Genomic DNA, 27,053 nt, shown 5'->3' with positions numbered 1-27,053 from the left:
CGAATCAGAGGATACTGAAACGGTTACATTAGCGTGGACTCGAATACATTGATTTGATTTGGCATTGTGATAATTACAAACACAGAGCCAAAATAGAAGCTGCCTGTGTTTTAATGAAAAAATGCAAACAGTCAAGTTTTTCTTTTTTCATTAAACCATGCAAAATTAATACAAATACATACATCTCGCAAGAGATGTTACCAAAAAAGGAACACGAAATAATAAAATACAATACACTACAGTGAAATAGGCAAAGTTAGAATTTACGAGTTGAGTTCTTTCACTATCACTGAGATACTAATACTGTTTTTTGTCCATATTTTTAATTAGATGTTAATTTTTAGTTGGTGATTTTGTTGTCAGTTTTACATTCATTCTAAATCATAAACATCTTAAAGACATCTTCTAAACCTCTATTTGACATGAAGGACATCCTATAGACGCCTTGCAGATGTGATGTACGTGTAATCACAAAAAGTACTTAATTTTTGGAATCTGGCGTCATCCAGGTTACATGTTATCAGTCACTGATCATGTACTAGAAAACCTCATTCGCCTTGTACCCCTCCAGTTTGACCTGCGGACACATTGTACACGCAGTAACACAATCCAGCCGGATGAGGACGAGCGCGAGCCTGTTCGCCTTCCCAGCCAAACATAAACCCAGGAATGGCGAACGCTCGCGCGTTGGGATTACACTACCAATGAAGACAAAACAGAGCGCACATCTTTGGGAAGCAATGAGAGGAAATCGACGCTAAACGCGGCATACAGCGAGAGACGGACGCGAAGGACGCGAGCGGCAGGGAGCTAAGGGGCTGCGGATCAAATGAATGTCGCCTGGCCGCCAAACGAGCGCGTGCGAGTCACACGAAACCGGCCCAATAATTGGGCCGCGAAACGAGAGCGTTCCGAGGCGGGTTTGTCGCGCCCACGCGTGCAGAGAAGATCGCGTGAGGATCGCGCTGCTCGCCAGCGTTCCACCGCGCGAGCGTGAAGGTGAACGGCCGCGGCCGTCGGAGTCGCGCTGTGCGTGCGGCTCGCCCGTTCCGGTACGCGGCGGCGGGGATGCGCACCGTGCGGGCCTCGCGTGCACTGGAAGCAGCGGAGCTCGACCGGCGGATTTTAGCTAGAAGCACGGGATTCTGTGGGTCTGCGCGTGCGAGCTGCTGGAGTAATCTGACTGTCGCCACCGGGAACCTTGCTGCTTATTTATCAGTCCACGCACTTTAGTATCGCGTCCCATCACTGTGTGTAAAGTGGCTGCTCGCGTCATATCCCCCAGCCTTTGCATCTGAGAAGCTCCACTTGCATTGCATTGAAACCAGTAGCTCCAAAGTCCAGAATAACCTTGCTAAAAACACCAGCAGCAACTGACTGTGAATCACCTCGACCACTAACACACTGCAGTGGAGACACAGGACACAGCAGCTGGTTGTGTTGCCTTCCCCGCAGGCTGTTGATGTTTTTAAAGCTATCATAGAATGGGAAGATGATTCAGTCCGCAGGAATCTTTTGCTCCGAAGCTCGAGAGATAAAACAGAAATGTGGTGTATTGATCCTGCCTATGTTCCCCTGAAAGAGTCTCGCTGTTGTGAAGCTACCAGACACTCAGAAGTGAACTTCACTGGATTTATGTGCACATTTGGAGTTGGTTTATTAAATGGGACGATGCTGGTGAGGAGGATCACTGTGTTTCCCCGAAAGGAACTTTGACCCGTGAAGAGGCGAAAGGACTAAACTCACCTCAAGGAGTGGGGAGAGGAAATAATACTAACCCCACACTAATGACATGATCTCAGACTGACAGAAAAACCACTAGCTACACTAGTAAACAGACAAACCTCACAGCCATGAGCGTTCGACACCCGACCTCCACGCTGGATAGTGTGAGGTTGCTTTCCTACAACGCCTTTAGACCGATACAGTTTCCCCGGTAGAGCATGCACATCACAGAGACGTCTATTTGACGTCTGCATTACATCTGCAAGACGTATTTTGTAGAGTATTTGCTCATTTGCAATTCCTCTGTAGGACGTTTCCTATCAGATGTCAAATAGACATTTATAAGATGTCTTTAAGATGTTTATGATTTAGTATGTATGTAAAACTGACATCTTAAATACGTCTGTCAGGTGTTTGTACACAGCAGATCTTGCAGACGCACGTGTGTTTAAATATTAATCAATTTCGCGCACATTTTCATTTAACATTACATATGAATCTGTGTTATATCGGCCGTCCTACATGCAGCAAAATTGTAAAAACTCGAATCGGTTGACCGTTATCCTCATCTCACATGAGAAAGAAAGCAAGAGATCTATCTAAATTATTTTCTGTGATACCTGACTAGAGCCTTTGCCACAATGCAGCATCACTTTAAAGCAACAGTTTTCAGTTTTCGTGCTTTATTTGCCGCCAGCCACACGATTAATTTGTTTAGCTAGTGCAAGTGGAGCTGTGGTGAGTGTGTAAGTTTATTTTCATAATTCACAATTTCTAAAAAATTGAGCATTTTTTTTTATTCATGTGTAAATAACAAGTCAAGCTGCAATGCCAAACAGGACCACACGGGGGTGCCAACCGACCACGATACCAGTCGCCTTTACCTGACTATATACAGATCCATTCAGAATTACTAAAGAGAGGAAAAACACAAATAAAAAAGTAAATAAAAACATTCTGAATTTGGTCAAATGTGGCGACAGAACAAACAATATCGGCTGATATGTGTATTTCAGGGACGATGCTGATTATTACAGATCAAGTAGACTGATAACCGATATGTCTGGTGTTAAAATGAAAATTAAGATTAAAATTAAGAGTAACAAATGCTCTGACAAAAAAATTTCTTTAAATGCTTTTAAATTATTTTATCGGCGAATCAATTTAGAAAATGACCGATAACCATAAAAAAGCTTAATATCGGCGGCGATAATCGGTCGACCCCTGTTGAGAACATTAGTTTAAAGGGAGACTCCACCCCAAAATGAAAATTTTGTCATTAATCACTTACCTCCATGTTGTTCCAAACCCATAAAAGCTTTGTTGGTCTGTCGGAACACAATTTAAGATATTTTGGTGGATGAAAACCGGGAGGCTTGTGACTGTCTCATAGACTGCCAAATAAATAACAGTGGTCAAAGTATGAAAAGCATCGTCAGAATACTCCATCTGCCATCAGTGATTCAACCGTAACGTTATGAAGTGACTTTTAGGAACATTAAGAATACTTTTTGTACACAAAGAAAACAAAAATAAAGACTTTATTCAACGATTCCTCTTTTCCGTTTCTCCAAATCAGCGTAGCGTCGTTTTGGAGAATATGAGCTGGACGCAGACGGCGTACGCTCTTCTGTGTCAGCCGCGCTGCACTGAAGCGCTGTTTTCTTTCAAATTAAAGCGTAAATATACGTAGAAAACGTATCCTTGTATCGCAGCTGATGTGGAGAGACACAGAGGAGACACATTGTTGACTAAGGTCGTTATTTTTGTTTTCTTCGTGTACAAAAAGTAATTCTCGTCGCTTCATAACGTTACGGTTGAGTCACTGATGGCAGATGGAGTATTCTGATGATGCTTTTCATACTTTGACACTGTTATGTATTTGGCAGTCTATGGGACAGTCACAAGCCTCCCGGTTTTCATCCAAAATATCTTAAATTGTTGTTCCGAAGACAAACGAAGCTTTTAACGGGTTTGGAACGACATGGGGGTAAGTTATAATGACAAAATTTCATTTTGGGGTGGAGCATCCCTTTAAGTATGAGTGGCTAAGTAAAAGTTACCAGATTTTTCGGTAGACCTTATATTCGAGTAGAAATGAGAGATTATCACAGTTATTGAGCCTCTAGACTCTGTTTCCCAGATTTTACAGTAGATTTTAGCTGATAGAAGAGGGCACACAGGCAAATCATTGTTTACAGTGAACACACCGGCTAAATTCAAGGCTTTGTGCGCTTGCAAGGGTAACATTAAGTTCAGACGGTTACTGCTTCATCAGATCACTGTCTCGTGTCCTCTGTCTAACAATACAGGTTTTTCCATTCGTCCAGTGTGCATTAGTTTCCTCGTTGCTATTTTTACCGCCTCGGTGCATCAGTATCTGTTACAGCTGTGTGTTTGTGTTTGACTGATGAATGATGGGGTCGCTCTGGAGAAGATTCACTGCATAAATGTCCACTTGTCTGTGTGTATTTCTGTCTTTATCTGTCTTGTTCTGTCTCAAGATCTTTGTTTCTCTTTCCCATTGACTTGTTTTTCCTGCGCATCCACTTCCCTTTTTTGTGTCGTGTGACTGCAGGGCAGCCATTAAGAAAACAAACACACCTGCCCCAGGTATGCTGAATCAAAGGTCAAACCCAACACATGACATCTGTCAGTCATTAACACAGGTTTCCGGAGCTAATTGTCATGCGGTGGAGTAATGATGTTTACCTGTGCGAGTCGTGTGCTCAGACGTGTTTGTTTGAGCTGGCTTATTTAGGAGGAGTTACACGAGCTGTAAACTCACTCACACCTCGTTCACTTTCTCAGTCAGTTTTACAGTCCGTCTCATGTTGAGTATTAGCTCTTTCTGTGCATTTCTCGCTCTCTTTCTTCCATCTGTCTCACTGTAATGCCTTCCTTCTCTCTTTTTCATGCTTCCTTTTAGTCCTTTTGCTGCTTGGTGAGTTTTCTGGTTTTATTTTCCGTGCTATAATTAGTGGAAGACCAGGATGAAGTCTGTAAATGATGCATGTTGTTTTTTTTTTTTTTTTTTTTTTTTTTTCAGTTACAGTAAATGTTGTGTAACAGCAGCTTAAGCAATTTGTCTAAAATGCATTATTTTTGTAGCTCAATATTTGAGTTCCGTATTAAAAACACAATATTGGTTGGTCAGCCAGTATTTTTTAATGCCAGCGCTGATGTGAAACTCAGGAATATATCTGAAATCCTTTTACTTTTTGTTCAGTCTTCAATCTCGTTAAATTCACCAACTTTCAGTTTTATTTTGCATCATGCATCAATTATGTTGCATGCATTCTTCCCTACTTCTTATTGCCTTGCTTTTTTTCTGGTTCTGTCCTTTTCTCCTGCTCCCTCGTCCCCTAGTTATCCATTTCTTGTGGCATTGATTTTAATATCTCATCTGATGGTCTAAGGTTGAGCAGTTTGACGTTGGGAGACTCGGAGCGCAGGTCTTCTCCTGGCCAGCAGAGGAGACGCTGTCTGATCTCCCCTCAGACAACGCAGGTATGCAGGTCATATGCAATGACCACGATCACATGACTTGATGTTATTGAAAGGTCCTCTGTTTGTTTCATAGGGACAGGTTTAGTCCAAAGATGTGTGGTTGTGCAAAGGGACAATCTGGGGTTTGGCTTCACCGTCTGCGGCGAGAGAATCAAACTGGTGCAGAATGTTCGGCCAGGTAATTAATACCTTTAATTAAACCCAAGGGTGATGTACCTGTAAATGATAAACCGCTATCAGAATCAACCCTGCTTTCTTTGTCCTCACAGGTGGAGCGGCGGTCAAGGCTGGAGTTCAGGAAGGAGACCGGATCATTAAGGTACGCTTTGCCATTGTAAAACAAAAGTGATTGTAATTTAATTAATAACTAATCTCATATTTGTCATCTCTGTTTGCCTTTCAGGTCAACGGTTTCATTGGTTTCGTCCATGTCTCATCAGGAAGTGGTAAAAAATGATCAAATGTGAGTCTGGCTGTTGTATGTTTAGTTTTTTAGTAGTTGTGAGGAGCGTCTGCACTGACGTTTGTTCTTCTGCTCTGACAGCCGGGACGTATGTGGCCTTGACTCTTCAGGGCCCGCCTCCTTCAGTCGCGTCCATCCCGCTTCAGCCCCTCCCCAGTGACCTCTTGCCCAATCACAGGACAGCACCTGGTGAAGCCCCGCCTCCTCCACCAACTCCACCCACAGGAAGCAGCACCCCGACTCAGAGAATCACAGGACCCAAACCATTACAGGTGCGCCATGTTTTTAAAACTTTTATTGACTATGATATAGTCTTGGTACAATCTGTTACCAATGAATATTGTGTGTCTGTGTGTGAATGAATGGCATGGTTTCGTCTACTACACATCAGTCATTTCACCAGCATTTCATCTTCATATGCGCACAGAAACTTAAAGATCTTCTACAACCCACCAAAATAAAAGTTTGGGTTTGCTTGAAGAAATTATGACAGCAGAATGTTCTCAAAGTAATAATAAAAATAATAATACGTTATTTTTAAAGGAGTATTACACAATTTTTGTTAGTGTTTTAATGTAAATATTAAACCTCTGTTTTGTTGCACTGTTTTGCAGCAAATTAAAGGATTGTTAAAATTTTATTTGATTTGAAGTTTTTATTCATTAACACGCAGAATCCTGAAAAATTAAAAAAAGACAACACAGAATTTCAGAAATAAATAACACCTTTCATTATTAACACATTTCACTTGTATTGATAAAACTTTAACAAATGATTAAATTAAAGTTTTAAAAAATAAACTAAAAATAATTATTAAAATTGAATTGAATTAAACCCTTAATATGGATTCCAAAAAAAGAAAACATATGGTATAATAGAATATAGTGTTTTCGTATTGTTAAAATTATAATAAATAGTTAAATTGTTAAATTATATGAATTGAGTTGTTTATTAATCCAACATTAAAATATTGTTTTTATTAGGTTTTATGAATTTAAACGATTAGACATTCAATTTGATTATTAAAAAGTTAAGTAAAATGGAATCTAAAAATAAATAAGCAACGGATTTTTTGAGGCAAAAAAATAATCAGAATATAAAAAAAAACAATAATTATAACATTTCATACGGCGCTACTGTAAATGGTTAAATTGTTAAAGTTTTATGAATTCAATTATTTAAATTTAAATAAAGTGGACATAACACACATTTTCTGCTGATCTCATGTTAATCTAGAGCTCTTAGATACTCTTTAAGAGAGTAAATAATCAGAATGCATGACATGAAATAAATCAAACGGAAAACATTGAACTTGGGAAATATAAAACTGATTTTTCTGAAAGAAATAAAGCAGGTGTCTCCTTCATCCTTTTAATGTGTCTCTCCATCATTCTCAGGACCCCGAGGTGCAGAAACACGCCACAGAGATCCTCAGAAAGATGCTGGAGCAGGAGGAGGCAGAGCTGCAGGTATCAGCGATGCAGGATCAGTGCTTCTCTCGTGAGTGTGTGTGCTGAGTTGTGTTAGGACCCATCAGTAATGATGTTTGCTGCTCTCTCTGAGCAGAAGCTTCTGGAGGAACAGTCTCGAAACCCCTCGCCTTCATTAGAGGAGCGGATAGAAAGTGCCAAACGAAGAGCCAACCAAGTCAGAGTGAAGATCCGGCAGGATCTGGTGAGATTTGTGCTTAATATACTCACCCTTACACCATCCAAGATGTAGAAATGTAGCATTGCATCACTTGATGCTCTGCAGTGAATGGGTGCCGTCAGAATGAGAGTCCAAACAGCCGATAAAAACATCACAATAATCCACAGCACTATTTCATTTTAGGTAATTAAATAAACGGACATCAACAGACTAGTGTTGTGTTATATGGACTGGTTTTAAAGGCACCAGTAGTTGCATTTGTTTCCTTTCTGTGCCGCTTTTTGAGCTTTCTGATGTAAATGTTCATAAACCAGTCGATTAGTTGTTTCCAAACACACACCGCTGATTTTAAATGGTTTCTCTGTTTCAGGATGGCACTCGGTCAGAAGCTGTCGCTAGCTATCTCACAGCTGGAGAAGGTGGCTATACGCTCGTGAAATCATGTGTTGAAGAGCTAATAAGATCTTTGATTCATTAGCGTTGGTGCTGTAATGTTGGTGTGATTTCTCTCTTTGAGCAGGTCGGTTATCGATGGACTCCAGCGAAGGAGACGTCGAGGTGAGTTGCGTTCGTTACCCAGCGTACAGTGAGAGGCGCGCACTCGTTTCTGCCAAAATAAAAGTTGAGAGAAAGCAAGAACTCTTATCAACATTCATAAATGCTAGTATTGTAATTTTACTGTTGTTCTGTCAAATAAAATAAAAAGGGAGATAATAATTACAACAGCTCTGTTAATACATTTATTATAACGTTCACACATAGTGTTCAAATCAGGATCTGTAATGTTTTAAAAGAAGTCTCTTCTGCTCAGCAAGGCTGCTTTTATTTGTACAGTAAAAGAAGGAGGTCTGATGGGCAACAAATATTATTTTACTAACTTAATAAGTTTAAGTTAAATTGTGCTTTGTTGGTATATGTCTGCTAGAATCTTAAATATTTTTAAATTGTTGTTTTGTAATTTATTTTGTAGTTTTTTTTTTCTTTACAAAGCAAGACAAAACAGTAAAAAGCACATTTTGGCTATTTAATTTATTCAGTTGTGACCCTGGAGCACAAAACCAGTCTTAAGTCGGATATTTGCAGTAATAGCCAAAAATACATTGTATGGGTCAAAATATAGATTTTTCTTTTATGCCAAAAATCATTAGGATATTAAGTAAAGATCATGTTCCATGAAGATATTTTGTACATTTCTTACCGTAAATATATCAAAACTTAAATTTTGATTAATAATATGCATTGCTAAGAACTTCATTTGGACAACTTTAAAGATGATTTTCTCAGTATTTAGATTTTTTTTGCACCCTCAGATTCTAGATTTCCAAATAGTTGTATCTCGACCAATTTTGAAAAAAATGACACTTAAGACTGGTTTTTCTGCTCCAGGATCACAATTATGGGGGAAAAAAAAAATGGTAAAATACATGGGGAAAAACGCGAAAACCCGTGTTCGGTATTCTGCCTTCGGCCCAGTGTTTCATTTTGTTCGGCTTCCGCCAAGAATTTTCATTTCGATGCATCCCTAGTTCGTCTTACACTTTAAGAAACGATTCCCATCAGATTCATAGGAGTGTGAATAGAAGTGAGACGTCCCCCATCCATCTCTCTAATGGTCTCCTGTGTCTCTGTGCTCAGGCGTTTGAGAGTCCCTTCTCCTCCCCGTCCACCTTCCCCAGGAACCCTCTGCTCCGCCGGCAGGGATCCGACACGCACCCCTCGGACTCGGTAAGACGATCAGTGGGTCCCTCTAGCGCTCGGCAGTGCTCTGTGCTCAGCCTGCAGTCTGAGTGTCTTGTGTCCCGTCAGGGAGGGAAGTCGCAGATCATTGGACCAGAGGAGGAAGAGGAGGATGATGGGTATTCCATCAATGAGGTGAGTTTTCATTAAATGCCTTCCTTATCGCATTTCACACTGATTATAGCAGAGTCTCCCAAAGTTGATGAGAAGCTAATAATTAATCAAAATAAGGGATTTAAAATAGAAACATTCAAATAAAAATACTTAAATATTTTCATAGTTTACATGCATGTCATTTGACCCCATCCACCTTCAAAAGCATGCAAATGTGTTGTTAAATTATTAAAATATTTGTACAATATATAAATTAAATAATAAATATGTATTTTAATAATTGATACATTTTAGTGTCATCCAGTTGTTTACTCTGAAATAAATTTCACATTTTTATTTTGCATTTTTATTTCATTTTTGAGTAAAAATGTGTTGAATATCTAGGCGAGTGAAGTTGAGTGATACTTATCTATTGAAATTGTCTCTTTATAACCAAGACCCTTTAGATTTATTGCTATTATTTATATTGGACAGAGATTTGGATATGCACAGCTATGCAAAGCATAGTCATCAGAGTTTTTCATTTCATTTTCATATGCATCTTAAATGCATGTATTAAAGAATATCTGGGCTGAGTTTGGAATAGCATACTACTCTTACTATTTCTGCCATATCTTTACATCACCGACACAGTAGTGTTCTAATATGCTGCTCCTAATTCAGTGTTCAAGTTGATTTGGTCGACTTTTGGGATTATAGCACATAGAACTCAAAGCTAGTTATAAAAAAAAAAAAAAAAACAAGCTTATGATTAGGCATCATAGACAACAATGTTAACCTGCTCCACAGCGCCACCCAGTGCATTTAGTTTAAACTGACTTTTAGTTTGTGTGCTCAGGATTTTTCATGGATTCCCTGGATTTACTGCTCGCAAAGCAACACATATTAAATTCGAATAGTGTTTTTATTTTTCTAATAATAATTAGAGATCGATCTATTTGTGCACACTCCTAATATTATTCCACATGGAGCCAGGAACAGTGGAGTAGATGAGATGTAACTCTTTCTCTCTGTTAATGACAGATGGACGGGCCGTTTCAGGACATCGAGCTGCTGAAGAGTCGTCCGGCACACATGACGGTCTTCATGAGATACGTGTTCAGTCAACTACTGGATCCAAACCCGCTGGTCAGCCCTGCTTTCTCATATGATATAGGGGTGTAACGGTACACGTATTTTTTGGTTCGGGGCACATGTGTACCGAACAAATAAAGCATTGTTTTAACCACTGCACGAGCGGAACGTCACTGGACACTTCTAGTTTTATATACTGTTACTTTTGATAAGAAACAAAAGTCTCATCTTTCTAATTATGTCGTTTTTATTCAGGAAATTCAAACAATAAATGCTGTTTTGGTGCTCTTTGATATGGCGACAGATCTAAACTGCTCCATTCTCGATCATCTCTTCCTATTTACTACTAGCTATAGCACGAAATAAACATGAATGAACATCTCACTCCTCATGCAATCGCTCAATCAGCGTTTCATCTGCGGAAAGACGGCGAAAAAACAGCTTTTAAACATATCATCACATAGCATTTAATTTCCCTCAGACATCATCAGTGTCCTCAGCTCGTTAATCCGCTATAAATCAAGTCTTGAGAAGAACATCTCGCTAAATATTAGACTATAAACACGTTGTATTTTACTTTATAAAGAGGATAGTTCCGGTCCTTGATTCTGATTGGCTGAGCCAAGTTCAAAGCTATTGTAAATTACTCTACAAACATACACCTTTGTTTACATTTGTGTGTTGCCCGGCAACCACTTTGTTGGAACCACAACCGTTTCTAAGGAACTACATTGTTTGGTGGAATAATACTGTTTTTATTTCAGTACGCTTTATTTGCTCTGTTTTATTTTGTGAAACCTTACTACATAATGGAATAACCGTTTTCTAAAAGCAATAATCCCTGTGAAACCATGGGTTACAGTGAATTTATAACAGCTAACGCCCCTTAGCTGTTATAAATTCACTGTAAACCATGGCTTCTTGGGGCTTATTGCTTTAATATCTGTTAGTGATGTGATTAATTATTATAAGTTGAGTGTTGATTATTATATATACAAATAAATATGAATTAAATTTAAGTTTGGTCTCTGTTGTTAATTGTAAACTTATAGTAATGTAAAAGGGCTCACTGTAAGCTGAGGTAGATTTTTATCCCTACGAAAAGTTTAATTATAATTTAACTCCTAAACTGCCCCCCCCCCCATAGATGTGAACATGCACTATTTCAACTTTAATTGTTATAATTCATGCACACTTTTAAATACAGACCTAAGGTTGGTCTCTTTCTAAAGAAAACAATCAGCAGATTTTTGCAGAAGTGCAATCCTTTCAAAAAATCAAAGTATAAAAAATGTATAGAAGTTTACATTTACTGTAAAGAAAATGTACTGTACTATTTTTAATAAATATTTTACAAAATTGTTTTTATTCCAAAATTGCTATAAAATGTCTAAATAAGTTGTGTTCCAAATTTGAAGTTGATATTAAAAAAAAAATAGGTTCCTATGCAATTTTGTTTAGGCATTATACAAAAAGTGACACCTAAACTCTATTTTTTTTTTTGCAACATATGTTTCAATTTCTCTCTCAATGTTACTTCTGTCACAAAATAACCACCAACTATGAAGTCTTGAGACTCAGACCTTTCATGTTTGTGTACCGTTACACCCCTGTTATGAAATATTAAAGTGAGCATCAGTGGCTGCATGAGCACAAATGTGTCTCTGACGCGTGTGTTTGTGTCGATGCAGTTGTTTTATCTGTCTGTGGAGGCGTATCTGGGCTCGAGCCCTAAAGACGCCCGATCGCTCGCCCCTCAGATCTGCTCACACTTCCTGGACCACGATGCGGTGAGTGTCTGATCTACAACCCCACAAACCACCAGCGCTGCATTTCTCAGTGAGCTTTCTGTGTGTGACTGTCCATTTGTGATTCGTTTCAGCCTGTGAAGATTAAAGTCCCGGGAGGAGTTCCTGACAGACATAGGTGAGATCTCCTGAACAGAAACCCCAGCTGGAGCGCCTGCTGGCAGTGTGACGGAGCTGTGATTAACCCTGCGTTTGGTTTCTTCTCGTGTAGAGAGTCGTCTGCATGCGCAGGAGGACATCCGAGGGCCGCTGTCTGAGCTCCAGCAGCAGGTGCTTCCAGATATTCAAGAGCAGCTTCTAGACTACAGGTGTGCCTCCAGCTTTACTGTAATATTCATATTGTAGCAGTTTTATCTAACACTACTCAGTTGGGATGTAACGATTCACTCAACTCATGATTTGATTCACGATTTAATTTTTATTTTTTATTTTTTTATACCAGAAAAACAAATTATAAATTAAAATATGTCCTTTTATTATTGCTTGGACAAAATGCTTCACGTTTCTTTGTGAAATTGAAATATAACACTATAATAATATACTAATATAGCACTTGCTCTTTTGTTGATTTTGATTGCTTCTGTTGTCGTCATTTGGATAAAAGCGTCTGCTAAATGACAAAATTTAAATATAATGTAAATAACAAAAGTAAATTTAAATTTTAAAACAAGACCAAAATCATATAAATAACACAAATAAAATAAATCTCTTCATATAAACAACATAAGGCTTTGTCTGTGCTCTTTCCATTTAAAATTAGAGGCAGGCAACCACTGCATTTTACCAAAGACTGTAGAATACCCAAGACGTGTCACTCGTAATAGTTTTGAATGGGGAAAAGTGCAACGCTCTATATATGGCCGCTCAATCGCAGGAAGCCCCGCCTTCTGAATGAAAGAGCCAATCGCTAATCGGTAAAGTCAAGCCTAGTGAACAGTTTTGTAGAATTTAATATTTCCCCATTCAAAGAGATGACATGAGTTGTCTTAAAGGGACTTTGATTTTAATCATGGTCCAAACAGAGATGCTGCATACATGCAACATGAGCAGTTTTTGAAGCAAAAACAGAATATTTTGACTTCAGTTCTGTGAAACTATAGATAAGAAATATCAGCATGGAAACAGAAACAGCAGACGAGCTGAACGAGACGCAGATTCACTCTCTGCCAGCAGGTGGAGCTTAAAGCGTTTCCTTGGTTTCTGCTGTAAACAAAGCAGCACTGCATTTATGAACTTTAATATGCATTATACAGAGGCGAGAAGAAAAGAAGAAATACCATCTAAACTTTTCTAAAGACTTAGACATGCATTCGTATAAACTCCTACCCCTAACTGAATCGTGACTTGTTTAGCATCTAAACATGTTTGAATTGATTTTCAACAGGCTTGTGGTTAATCGTTACATCCCGACTGCTCAGTACTGCTGTTGGAGCCCTTTCTTGTAGTTCTGAAAGGCTGTAACACACACAGAGAGAAGTGCTTTCTGTGCTTGATGTGATGTTTTGTGTGATGTACGGCAGGAGCAAGCAGACGATGGGTCTGGGCTCTCTGTTCGGAGAGAGCGACCTGCAGCAGTTAGACGGAGACCCAGTGAAAGAGCGGCAGGTGGTGGACAAACAGGTGCTGGCGCTCTGGGACATCCTGTGAGTGTTTCATCACACGTGAAAATGACTTTAAAGACGACTTGAGCTCCACACTGACTCGGTTTACTTCGATAGTGCATGAAGCATCAGTGCATGTGATTCTGAAGACATGAGATGTTTATTGTATTTTATGAAAAATCTGCTTCCGATGCTTCCGATTACTTTTCTTTGGAATCATCAATAATAGCATTGTAATATTTCTGTTGTCCTGTTTTATTCTTATTCTTATTAATCAGTTATTATTCTTTTTTTATTATTATATACTCAAATTAATAACAATATTACTATATTAATACATTTATTTATTAGTTAAAATTTTATAACTTGATAACAACAATAAATCAATTAATGCATTTCTTTAATGGTATTATAATGTTTGGTATTATTTTCTTTATTGTATAATTATTATTAAATACTCAAGGTTTGTAATACAACTATGCAATAGTAGCACAATAATAGTTATTACATATATATGTGTGTATATATATATATATTATATATGTATGTATATATCTATATATATAGATATATATATATATATATATATATATATATATAATATGTGTGTGTGTATATATATGTATGTGTTATATGTATGTGTGTATATATATATCATATATATATATAATATATATATAATATATATATATATATTATATATATATATAATGTATGTGTATGTATGTGTGTATATATATATATATATATATATATATATATATATATATATATACTAATATTAATTTTATTATTAATGTTGAATAATTTTGAATGGGTTTCATAAAAACAATTGTAGCCTGAGAAAAACCGAAGCAGAAAGAGATTTTGTTAAAAGAAAAACAAACCAAAAAAAAAAAAAAAAACGCAACTCTATATCTTTCCCCCCGGATCCTCGTGCTAAAATTAACTAATTTTAAACGATATTTTAAATATTTCGAATTATACATTTCTTGCCAGTGAAAGTAAAGAGAAAAGGGACACATTTTTCGCCCCGGATGAGTTTGTGTCTCTGGTTAATATGCGCTAAAATCAGTGGGAGAAATATACCATAAAACCAGCAGCACAGGTTATAAAGCGGTCAGATGACACAGAAATAAACTGAAAGTGAGCTTGCATGAGTTACAAAGGTCCCGCGACACGCCTCGACGCAGAGCTGTCACATGACCCGCAGACAGGTCACATAACCGCTGCACACACAGCATGAGGCGTCCGTCACGGGACCCTCGCACACCACAGACCGCTGTCAGCCGATAGCCTCAGGTGTGTTTCTCTCTTCAGGTGTGTGTTTGTGTAATACAGTCAAGCTAACACGAGTTTTCTTTCCTTGCAGCTCAAAGCATGAGGAGGACAGAAGGTATGAGCTTCAATCCTGTTGCTTGCAGTGATTTATGTGCTAAGATGCATGAACTCAGTATATTAGATGACAATATTGACAGTTGTTCTGCTGTCAGCTCTCCGCTAGCGTCTGCGGTTCATCTCTACCTCAGACACTCGGGCATTAAACTCAGAGACTCCAAAGTGTTTCCCGGCTTGATGTCCGAGAAGGAAAAGTGGCTTCCGTTCTTTCCTAAAGCTAAAAAGGTGAATGTATGATGTATTGTACTGAAAGATGTGCTGTAAATTATACTAGCTCTGGTTCTTGCTGGATCCTCATAATACACTTCACATGTTCATACGCAGCTGAGCAGCGCCAGACGAGAGAGGGATGGAGACGACAAGAAACGAAATCCCATCCTGAAGTACATCGGCAAACCCAGAAGCACGTCCCAGTCCAGTAAACACACACACACACACACACACTGTTGTTTCAGTTTCAGCACGTGTTTGAGCCTGTCAGTCCTTCAGTGTTTATTTTAAACTGTTTTCTTTACTTTAGTTTGAAATGCTGTAGTTTGTATCATTTTCTGTTCATATTTCTCATCGTTTGTTTATTTTCTCTAGCGTTCCATGTTCCTTTTGTCCCCGGCTGAAGGTACACGTCCCTCACTTTTCCCATTTTCATTTATTTGTTTTAATTACTTTTACAGACCTGATGAAAAACACGTTCCTGTCTTTTAGTATAATATTAATATTTAATTTATTATTTATACATTATATATATTTTTATTTATATATTTCAATGTATCTTTTTTTATTTTAACGTTATTTTATTATTTGTTTATTATTATTATTGTTATTATTTTTAATATATAGGGTTTTTGCAGGTCTTTCCTGTCGTTTAGTATAATAATAATATTTAATTTCTTTATTTATACATTATATTATTTTTATTTATATATTTCAATGTATCTTTTTTTATTTTAACGTTATTTTTATTTATTTGTTTATTATTATTATTGTTATTATTTTTAATATATAGGGTTTTTGCAGGTCTTTCCTGTCGTTTAGTATAATAATAATATTTAATTTATTATTTATACATTATATTATTTTTATTTATATATTTCAATGTATCTTTTTTTATTTTAATGTTATTTTATTTATTTTGTTTATTATTATTGTTATTATTTTTAATATATAGGGTTTTTTGCAGGTCTTTCCTGTCGTTTAGTATAATAATAATATTTAATTTATTATTTATACATTATATTATTTTTATTTATATATTTCAATGTATCTTTTTTATTTTAATGTTATTTTATTTATTTGTTTCTTATTATTTATTGTTATTATTTTTAATATATAGGGTTTTTGCAGGTCTTTCCTGTCGTTTAGTATAATAATAATATTTAATTTATTATTTATACATTATATTATTTTTATTTATATATTTCAATTTATCTTTTTTTATTTTAATGTTATTTTATTTATTTGTTTATTGTTATTATTTTTAATATATAGGGTTTTTGCGAGTCTTTCCTATCTTTTAGTATAATAATAATTAATGATATAAGTATATGAATATTCACAGACAGCAATTTTACTACACAAAATATAAAAAAACATTAATAATCACAGAAAAAAATTTTAAAGATCATCATTACAGGATTTTTGCAGGTCTTAAAAAGACTTAATTCGCCTTACCACAAATTCAGGTCTTAAAAGGGCTTAAATCGGAGCAGAAAGTCTTAAATGCAATGTCATGGTATTAAATGTTGTATATATGGCAACAACAACAAAAAAATATATATCATCCTCAGTGTTTTGTCTTATTTCCCAATACAAATATCTGAACAGCCTTAAATCAGTGCACATTTGCTTGAGACGTAAAATTAAAATATGAAGGCTTGTTTTCTGAGAAAATGAACAAAATGAATTGAGTTTATGCTTGAAACAAGAACAACTGTGTCTGTCAGTAAGACTTTGAATGAAGTTTTTCTGAGCCCATTGACAGGTTTTTGTTTATCTCAGACAATACTTTTTATCTGATGTCATTTGGCTTCTTTTTTTCCCCTTTTTTGCTTATTTTTCATTTTGTCAAGAATCTTTTGACACAGTTTCTTTTTTTTTGTAAAATTAATTTAAAACTAATGCCTCGAACTTTGAATGCTAGGTGTTTACATTTAGAGAGCATACTGACACATTGTGTCCCATTTAATTTATTTCTTAATATTTCTTTACTTGGTTTTAAAAACTACATTTACCTTCATAAAACCTGCAGAAACCCTCTATATATCTGACTGTATTATTGTAATTGTAGAGCTCAAGGACAGACAGTAGTTTAGTTTTAGTAAATATTCACAACCTTGATGTTACACAATTCAAAATCATGCTGTACCTGTTATGGAAAAAAGATGGAGCAGGAATATTAATGGTTGATCTTTATTTATGTCCATAGTTCGTCCTGGCAGCGTGAGAAACATCATTCAGCAGTTTGAGAATAATTCCGACTCCGTTGAAGAAGGGGATACTGAGGGACAGCAGTTGTCTTCCAGCAGCTTTGGAGAGGACAGCATGGACAGGTCAAAACATGCAGATGTTATCTATATCATCAGGATATTTCACATCCATCTACTTTATTGTTGACGTTCCAGCTTTAATGATTTGATGTTGATTGCATTGGTTTATTCTCCTCCTCAGTCCGACCATATCAGTGCGCTTGGCCCGCAGCGAGTCTTTGAAGGCTCAGGGGGAGGGGCGTCGGCGAGGAGGCGGGACTGGGGGAGTCTGTCCCTCGTTCCCGTAGCGATGTGGACATGGAGGACTGTGAGGAGAGGGAGGGCCGGGACTGAGGCTGTTACATCACAGCGCCTCGTCTTCAGCCTCCAGCAGCTCGGCACGGTACAAACACACAGACACTAACACAAATACGGCTAGAGCTGCAACTAACCATTAATTAGATTTTTCAAATTGATTATTACTCTGTTACAGTCATTTCTTTATTCTGTAAATGTAAGAAACGTCTTGCATTTATATTCAGTCACACTCTGTTATTCCCTTACAGTTACTATCATAAAACACTTGAATTACATGCTGGTTTTTAAACCTTATTTTAACGTCCAATAACCGATATATCGGCAAAAATTGCTATTATTGTGCTGAGTATTTACTTGCGTTTGGTCTGTTTAACACAAATGGATGAGTGTTCATGCAAAATAGAAACATTCACGTGAATATATAACATTTACTGAAAAGGATATTACTGAATGCAGTGCAGTTTATACGCCGAGGGAACATTTCTCACATTAAATGGCTCATACATCTGTCAAAGCGCCTGACAGGACAAGCCGTGTTAAACAATACACTAATGCATTAGCTTGAAGTTTAAAATAAAGCATTCTCATGTTTCGGGCATCTTGGATCACGCATCTTTCCCGCAGCGGCTCACTCTGTTTCATCCGCTATTTTTAGATGCATTTCGTCCATAGAAATGCGTTATTCACTGCTGTAATTTGACGTGACTGGCGGAAGTTTTCCGTTTGGTAGTATTGCAGTATTTAATGGCTAATGCCGATATTTATAAACTAATTGCAAATGACATTCATAGCTGATTATTTTCATTTAGTGGTCGACCGATATGAGATTTTTAATGGTCGATGCCGATATTTATAAATCAATCTGGCCGATATGAATCCGATATAATACTGTGTGCTGCGGATCTGATGTCTCACGGTACGTTTGAATAAGAATTTGCTGCATTGCCGGAGTGTTATTGTATGTAACACAACGTAGTGTGTGAATGACGATTGGTCATTTTACTGTCTGTCATGTGCTTGCTTCTAGTCTCAGTGGCTTGTCTTAAAGAGGAAGCATAATCCGTTTTGAAAAACCATCAGCCACGCGGAAAAAAAACTTTAAAAAAAAAAAGGCAGCAGCTATTTACACTAAGTGCAGATAGCGATAGATTCTATTTACACTAAAAATAGCAGGATTTTATACTATTTATTGCAATAATGGCAATAATCTGCACCTCAGTATTGTAGTACATTATAAAACAATATGCAGTAATAACATATTGAGTGTAATTTATAATTTTAATTCAAATTATTAAATGGATGCCACCTTATTGGGAAAATAAAGCCCCCCGCCTACATCTACCCTAACCCTACCCGATACTTTATTTTCAACTTTTTGATTATTATTTACTTAATTTTATTGAAAATAAATGCCTTTCCGATACGATATGAGATTTGAAAAGGGAGGGGGGAAAAAAGTTCTGTAAAAGGTGGGTCGATCACATCAAAATACTATGGTGCACGCTTTCCACACAGTTGTGGGTGGATGCAAGTGTAAATAGACACTCTGTTAAAAAAAAAAAAATAATTAAAAATATCGGCCGATATATCGGTATTCCCATTTTTCATTATCGATTAGTTGTTGCAGCCCTAAACATGTTATAGATCATTTTAATAAATAAATCCATTAAATTTAGCTTCTTTTTCTTTTGTTTTGAGTTTCAAACTTTATTTGTATTGTTATTTCAGATCGCTGGAGAACCCGACGCCGCCGTACACGCGCCTCGCTCTCAGCGCAGGTGAGGGTTGTAATCCGCTCTCGCTCTGCTGCTCTGGTTAGTCTCTGCTCGTGCGTCTCATTCTGTCCTGTCCGTCTGTAGGGTGGTGGACGGCTCCGGGTGGCTCTGTTACCCGACGCTCCGGCTCTGGACGAGGACTGTTTTGACTCGCAGAACTGGCAGGAGACGGTGGAGCCACACGTTCTAGCGTCACTCAGCTCACGGGAGGTCGACCGACAGGCCGTCATCTACGGTACATGCTTACACATGCACACACTAAAGCCAGGTCTTACGACACGTTTGCCTGAGCAAAGGCAGGCCATACGGAAACCTGTTTGAAAACAGTCATTTTGCAGTTTCTATTAACATGAGACCAATGTGATGAAATCACTAGTAACACTTTACAACAAGGTCTCATTTGTTAGCATTAGTATTACACTAACACTAGTACTAGTTAAGTACACTACATGAACTAACTATAAAAATACTTCTAAACCATGTATTAATCTTCAGTTAATTACTAATACATAATTTTACAATCAGAAGTTGAATCATTATTTTGCATATTAGTTAATTGTCTAACACATAAATTAACATTGCACAAATGTATTTCTATTAACTGACATTAAAAAGATACTGTAACAAATGCATTGCTCATTGTTATTTGATAATAATTAATGCATTAACTAATGTTTAACAATAGGACCTTACTGTGAGGTGTTACCAGATCGCTAACAATATCCAACATTTTATGGTGCATGGAAAGATGTGAGAAAATTATTTTATCTGGAGAACTAATCTGAACAAAATCAGAAGATCGTTCACCAAGAAAATTGTTCCCACCTCAAAAAGACAAATTTAGACAATGTCATGGCTCAAATAAAACGTGACTTATTCAGAAAGAACTCACGTAAATATTCATCCATTATGTTGTTAATATCTGAGTGAAATAATCACCACATTGACTGTCAACAGTTTAATACACTGATTGTGTGTCTGTCATATTTAGCTTTAATAAATGATATTAAGCATGTAAATATGTCAGTCAAGAAGATATAACTGGCTGTTTACAGTGTTGAAATCTCAATGCCTGACTTCCTCAAATTAATAACCAGCCCAGGGTGAAGCATCATCTGTGAAATACGAGAGAAGCGGTTGTCTCCCGTGGGAATATCAGCTCCGTCAGGCGTCTGTCAGCTCAGGCTCTGTGACTCTGTAATGAGCAGGGTGGGGTTTCCAAGATAAATTCATCAGCCGGAGAAATGAGCTTCCTGACAATCCCAGACATGCCGGAGATGTTTCGTTTGTTTTAAGATGATACATCTATGAAAACTATACCAGTCAAAATCATTTATGATCTCAGATAGCCTCGAGCCTCAGACTTCAGTGTTTATGGGTTAAATAGAAGAACATGAACAATTTGAGGAAGTTAAGAACCCAAATCTTAGGCTGTTGTTGAGAGACACATCCTGAGATCATCTCAGCACTGACCGTGAGAACAAACTCAAGACAGATTTGAGGAAATTACACTGGCAGCCCCTTTGTCAATTTTTGGTGTATTTTATTGGGAGCCTAGTAAAAATCTTCAAATACCGCTTGTTAATGTAACCAGTCTGTAACCAGCAGTTAATTTCTACTTCATACTAGTTATGTTTCCATCAACATATTTTATAAAAATTTTGGGATGTTGCATTATTAAAAAAAAAAAAAATAAAAAAATGCATGTAAAATCTTAAATTGGTCGCAAAAAAAAAAAAAAATCATATGTTCTCATTGGTTGTGTTCCCAAGCATCAGGCAAATCTGAATGACAAGATACTGTAGCATGTTTTCTATTTGTGTGCATTGAGTCATTCATTATTAAGAAAAAAATAGCCCAGCTTCTGATTTTGTTATGGATGTGTTGCACCAGTTTCCCAGGAGTGTGACATGTTTGGTCTCTTGACCCATGTGCTTTATTCTCAAATGTTTGATATTCCATGTTTTCTGAAAAGTTACATTTACAACTGTTTTATGCAATATTTAAGTTTTTATGTAAAGTTAAATATGCAGGTTTGTTTCATGCGATATTTCAGTTTTTACGTAAAGTTAAATATGCAACTTTGTTTTGTGATATTCCATTTTTTTTTTTTTTTTTTTTTTTTTTGCGTTTACATTTGCAACTTTGGATGGAAACATAGTTTATCGTCTCCTGTTATGGATTAAACACCCAAAATGTTACAGATAAATTTTTTGTACATTGCAACTAACAGTATTTAACTCCAGCTACATGTCTCTTCTTTTCTATCCTCGACACAAACATGTTGAGTTTTCACTGGAGTTTATGCTTTTTTTGGTTAGATACTGTAATAATCCTTTTACCTAAGGCTGGCAATATAGCAAAAAAAAAAAAAAAAAAAATCTAGATTTTTTTTTTTTTTGGAACATTGTCACCAAATTTTAAAAACGATTTTTGAACTAGTCCCCGTGAAAACGTAACTACAACATGATCCAAGTAACTGTTTCTTTATCAACCTTCTAGTTAAAGAAATTTCTATTTCAAATGCACCACACATGATGCAAATGTTAAACAAATCACGTGTTAAATATCTCTGCAGAAAAGATTGCATGAACCACAACTGCATCTTGTACAAACTTCTCTTATACATATTATATGTTTCAGAAATATATACAAGAAAAATGCTTTACAAAAAAAAGAGAACATCTGGAAAGTCAATGTAATTCAAAACTCATTTCAAACTATATTGTTCTGTGTGAATATCACGTTTACGGTCCTTCTGTTCAATCATTATTTTCTCTTTACTGTAACATATTGTCAAAGTGTCTAATTCTAACATTTGTAATATTTCAATAAAATAAATAAAATTGTGGCAAACATTACATTCGAATTTAATCGATCGATCAAAATCTGAAAAAAGTGTTGGGGTGAGGCATGCTGATGGCTCTGATGTTGTTCTGCAGAGCTGTCACACCACAGAGGCGTCTCACCTGCGGACGCTATCGGGTCCTTGATCATGTGTGTTTTATCAGAAGATGCAGAGCGTCCTCAGTCCAGAAGAGCTGTCCTGCATCTTCCTGAACCTGCGGCACGTCTAACTGAGCTCCACGGTCCCCGCATGGTCAGCTTGCTGGTTTAATGGGTACTGGGAAGTTATACGACTTGTTGGTCGCTGTATGTATTATCACACTTACATTTGTCATTGTTCTAGGTTTGTGTTAAATGCATGTATATGTAATGTCAAGTTGTAAAATATATATATATATATAATAAGATATATATGCAGCTCAAGATGGAAGTGAGAAGACTTGACTTGAAAGCTGTGTGTAACAAAACCAATGCTCTAAATCAGCATATGGAAGCGTGAATGCAGTAACTGTAAGGTGCTCTGGCTTAAAGCATAAGATGTAATACTTAATCGTCTGATGTTGTTTTTCTATCGCAAGCGACTTATGTTGGATGACCTGACGAAGCGCAGGGAAATCGCCGGTTCGTTCAGGGCATCGGAGACCATCATGCCTGGCTGCAGTTTGAGTGCCTCTCGGTCTCCTCTTATTGTGCAGGTCCGACCGCTCACTCTCTGTTAAGTTTGCAATAGTTCATCAAAAAAAATTACATGTTTTGCTGGAAATCTGATCTCTTCGGGCCTCATCCTAAGATAACTGTTTGTTTTCTTCATCACGATTTGGAGAAATGTAGGCATTGCATCATATGTCTTATCCTCTGCAGTGAATGGGTTCCGTCAGAATGAGAGTCCAAATCAGCTGATAAAAACTTCACAATAATCCACAAGATAACTCCACAGCACTCCAGACCATCAGTTAATGTCTGTGTGAAGACAAGTGGTTTTATTAGAAACCAAATCCATTATTAAGGGTAGTTTTTAACCTCAAACTGCCTTGGGCATCCCGTAAGCAAACCGTTTACAAGCCAAAACAGCTCTAAGACAAACAGATGATGAACTTTTTATACTGTGCAGGAAAGCGTTATTATAGATTATGGACTATTTTATTAGTCTTAAACAGTTAGATGTTAAAAACACCTTAATGATGGATTTGTTTCTTATTAACATGCAGTGTTTCATTTCTCAAGACATGAACTGATGGACTGGAGTGGTGTTTATTACTTGTGATGTTTTATATCAGCTGTTTGGACTCTCATTCCTGACGGCACCCATTCACTTTCATAATGCATCCCATTGCTGAGACACTGAGATGCAATGACACATTTTCCCAAATCTGATGAAAGAAACAAACTCATCCTAAAGCTTAGCTTAAGGGGGACAAAACTGTCCACAAATGTTTATTTTTTATTTTTAAAATATAATGTTTTTCTTGATGTACTCGTGCGTGAGTTAACATGCATAATGGGTGTGTGTGTACGTTTGTGTGTTGTGTTGTGTGTGTAGGGGTTGTTTGCTGGTATCTGGAGAGGGGGAGAGGCTGGAGATCAGTTCGAGGAGCAGGTGTCGTCAATTGAGGCAGTCAGCAGAGTCAAAGCGGCTGGAGCTCATCAAGAGACAAACAGCGCAAAGACCCTCGCTTCGCATCTGCAAACCCACGCTCATAACAGGTAACCCTGCGTGCACCCCGGCCCTGTAGTGCTTGTGCCCAGTCGTCCCAGTCGACTAATGTCATGTGTGTGTGTTGCTGTCCGTCAGGATGTGAGGCCAGTCCTCACGGCCGCAGGTTAGCAGCTGAAGGACCTGCTGGTGGCTGAGATGCAGCGCTTGACCAAGTACCCGCTGCTGCTGGACAACATCATCAAACACACACAGAGATGTGAGTCAAGGATCATTGGATGTCGTATTCATCGTATTAGAATGATTTCTGAAGATCCTGTGACACTGAAGACTGCAGATAATGATGGCTGAAAATACAGCTGTGCATCACAGAAATAAATTACAGTTTACAGTATATTCAACATAGAAGACATTGGGTGCTAATCTTCCTCAAAATGTTTATTTGTGTGCAGCGGCGTCTCCCGACCTGCAAGCTGCTTCGGAGAGCTCAGTCCCGTTGCCGTGGGATACTGCAGGCTTGTTAACGAGGTCAGTCAGAGAAGACGGAGCACCGTGCATCGGCTCGGCCAATACCAGCGCAGGCTGGACCTGACGCCTCTGGAGCGGCTGGCCAATCCCGATCGCAATGCACAGTTCAAGGGTAGGAGCCGCTCCCTGTCCCTCGCAAAGCCCGCCCCCTCATCACTGACAGTAACAGCGCTCTTCATGCTGTTCGCCTCTCTCCAGAATCTGGATCTCACCACCAAAAGGATGGATCCACGAGGGGCCGCTCACAGTGGAGGGTCAGCAAAGACAAAGCCATCGTAAAGATGTGGTGACGCACATGGACAACATCGTGCAACAGACATCAAGATGCAACCAACTCAAATCACCATGGTAACCATACTGTCTGCTAAAATGCATTACTTTAGATAGGAGTTTTTTGCTTACGGCACAAATCCAGTAATGGCACATTTTTGTAAAGGCAGATTTCTTTTCCTAGTGACTGTTTAGATGTACAGTTTATATATAAAATATATTATTAAAGTATGCAGTGTTGCAATAGATGTGTATGTGTGTATATGCTATGTTGTGATGTATGTATGTATAATATATATTATTATATATATAGTATAATATATATATATTATATATATATGATGAGTATGTATATCTATGTGTTGTGTGTGTGTATATATATATATAGTCTATGTTCTTTTTTTTCATTGGATTAGCTTTTTCACTTGTGTTAAATAAAATAAAATTGATATTTGTTAGATTAGTTTTATTCTTTTCTTCTTTAGCCCTTAGCATATGACATGCCTGATTCTTATATTCTTATATAAAAATATCTTAAATTATATTTTATTTATAGTAACAATATCTTGAATAAATTTTATATTATTTGTTAAAAGTTGTTTAATTAATTGTAATATTAAATATTTATTAATGAAATATATTAAAAAAAAAATATTTAATTTAATTATTCAAATATAGAATGTTTTCTCACACGCGGGTTTCGTTTAGGAAATGTTTTAGTATTTTGTTGTGTTTAAATTTTTATTAGTAGGTATATTATATATATATATATATATGTTTTTATTATTTTTTTATTATAAAATCTTCATTGATGTTATGAACTATAATATAAAATAGTAGTTTAAATAATTAATTTTTATTGATAAAATCTCTGTTTTAGATTTATTTAAGTACATCAAGTGTTGTCTTGGGAAATAGCTGAAATAAAATAATTTAAGTATTTTATTTTATTTGTTAACTTTTATATAAATTTGGTTTGTTTTTTTTATTTGTTTAAGGAATGTGTTTTATATGGTTTTAGTCAACTATAATATGCACACAGATGAGCTCAAAGTGCTCGTGGGAGACTGACTGAGTAAAGCGTGTACTGGGTTGGCTGTGTGGTTTGTGTGTGACTGTCTCAGAGGGTGCAGGCGTCGCTGCTCTCGGATCTGCTGGTGCTTCTTCAGAGGGGTGCAGACGAGCGTCTCGTCCGCGCTGTCCCTCACGCTCCGCTGGGCGGAGCTCCAGACCCTCAAGATCCCCTTCATGCCATCCTTGCGCCTCGACTCACGGCCGCTCGTCCGATTGGTTTTGCGACAGGTGAGAGTGGAAACTTCATGAGTTTCTGCGTGTTTTACGTTCACTGAGCGTACTTTAAATAAAAAGGATGATGTGGACGATTCAGAGTTACTTTAAAGTATTTGATGAACTCATTTCCGTCTTGCAGACAATAAAGCTCTGTATGTGATCCAGCACGTACAGAGAGTCAGAGATCTACTAGCTGGTGCCGGGACGTCGTCAGAGAAGAACACGTAAGTCATTGTTCATTGGCTGCTCGTGTGAATGACAGTGATTACAACCCAATCAGGGAGGCTTGTATCTTATTCCTGCATGTTTTTTCTTGTTCGCAGTTGGAAAGGATCTGCTGGAAAAGACTATCTCTGCAGGCCACTCTAAGGAGCACGGGATCGAGCAAACAAGGATCGCCAGCGCCGTAACGTCACACTGCATCAGCACACAAACACAACTACAGCCGTATCGTCGTCACTAGATCTGATTGAACTCACGTCTGCATCTGATTGTTTCAGGTCCTCAGATGCGCGATCATCTGCCAATCCTTTAGGTAAAGCAGCAGAGTGTGGAATGGCGCTCATCGCCACGAACCAAAATCTGGAAATTCATAAATGATATCAAAGATTGCCAGCGGTATATACTACCGTATTCCGGAGATGTTTGCTGTGTTGATAAACGATTTTTTATTTTTGACTTTTTTTCCAGTCAAGGAGGCATTAAATGGTGATCAAAACTGTGACACTTTATAAACGTTAAATCACGTTTTCAAACATGGGAAATGCTGCATCTTTTTAACTTTTCTATGTCATTAAGTCTTTCATATTGGAAAATAAAACTGATCACC

General features: G+C 37.3%; 1 pseudogene; it reads left to right on the top strand.

Annotated features, from left to right (window-relative positions):
• Positions 1–1,573: 1,573 nt before the first annotated feature.
• Positions 1,574–26,593, top strand: LOC122145502 (annotated as a pseudogene).
• Positions 26,594–27,053: the final 460 nt, after the last annotated feature.

This window comes from Cyprinus carpio, chromosome A7 (genome assembly GCF_018340385.1).
Source record: "Cyprinus carpio isolate SPL01 chromosome A7, ASM1834038v1, whole genome shotgun sequence".
Taxonomy (NCBI): Eukaryota; Metazoa; Chordata; class Actinopteri; order Cypriniformes; family Cyprinidae; genus Cyprinus; species Cyprinus carpio.
The sequence above is the reverse complement of the archived record's forward strand: the minus strand, read 5'-3'. Positions and strand labels throughout refer to the sequence as shown.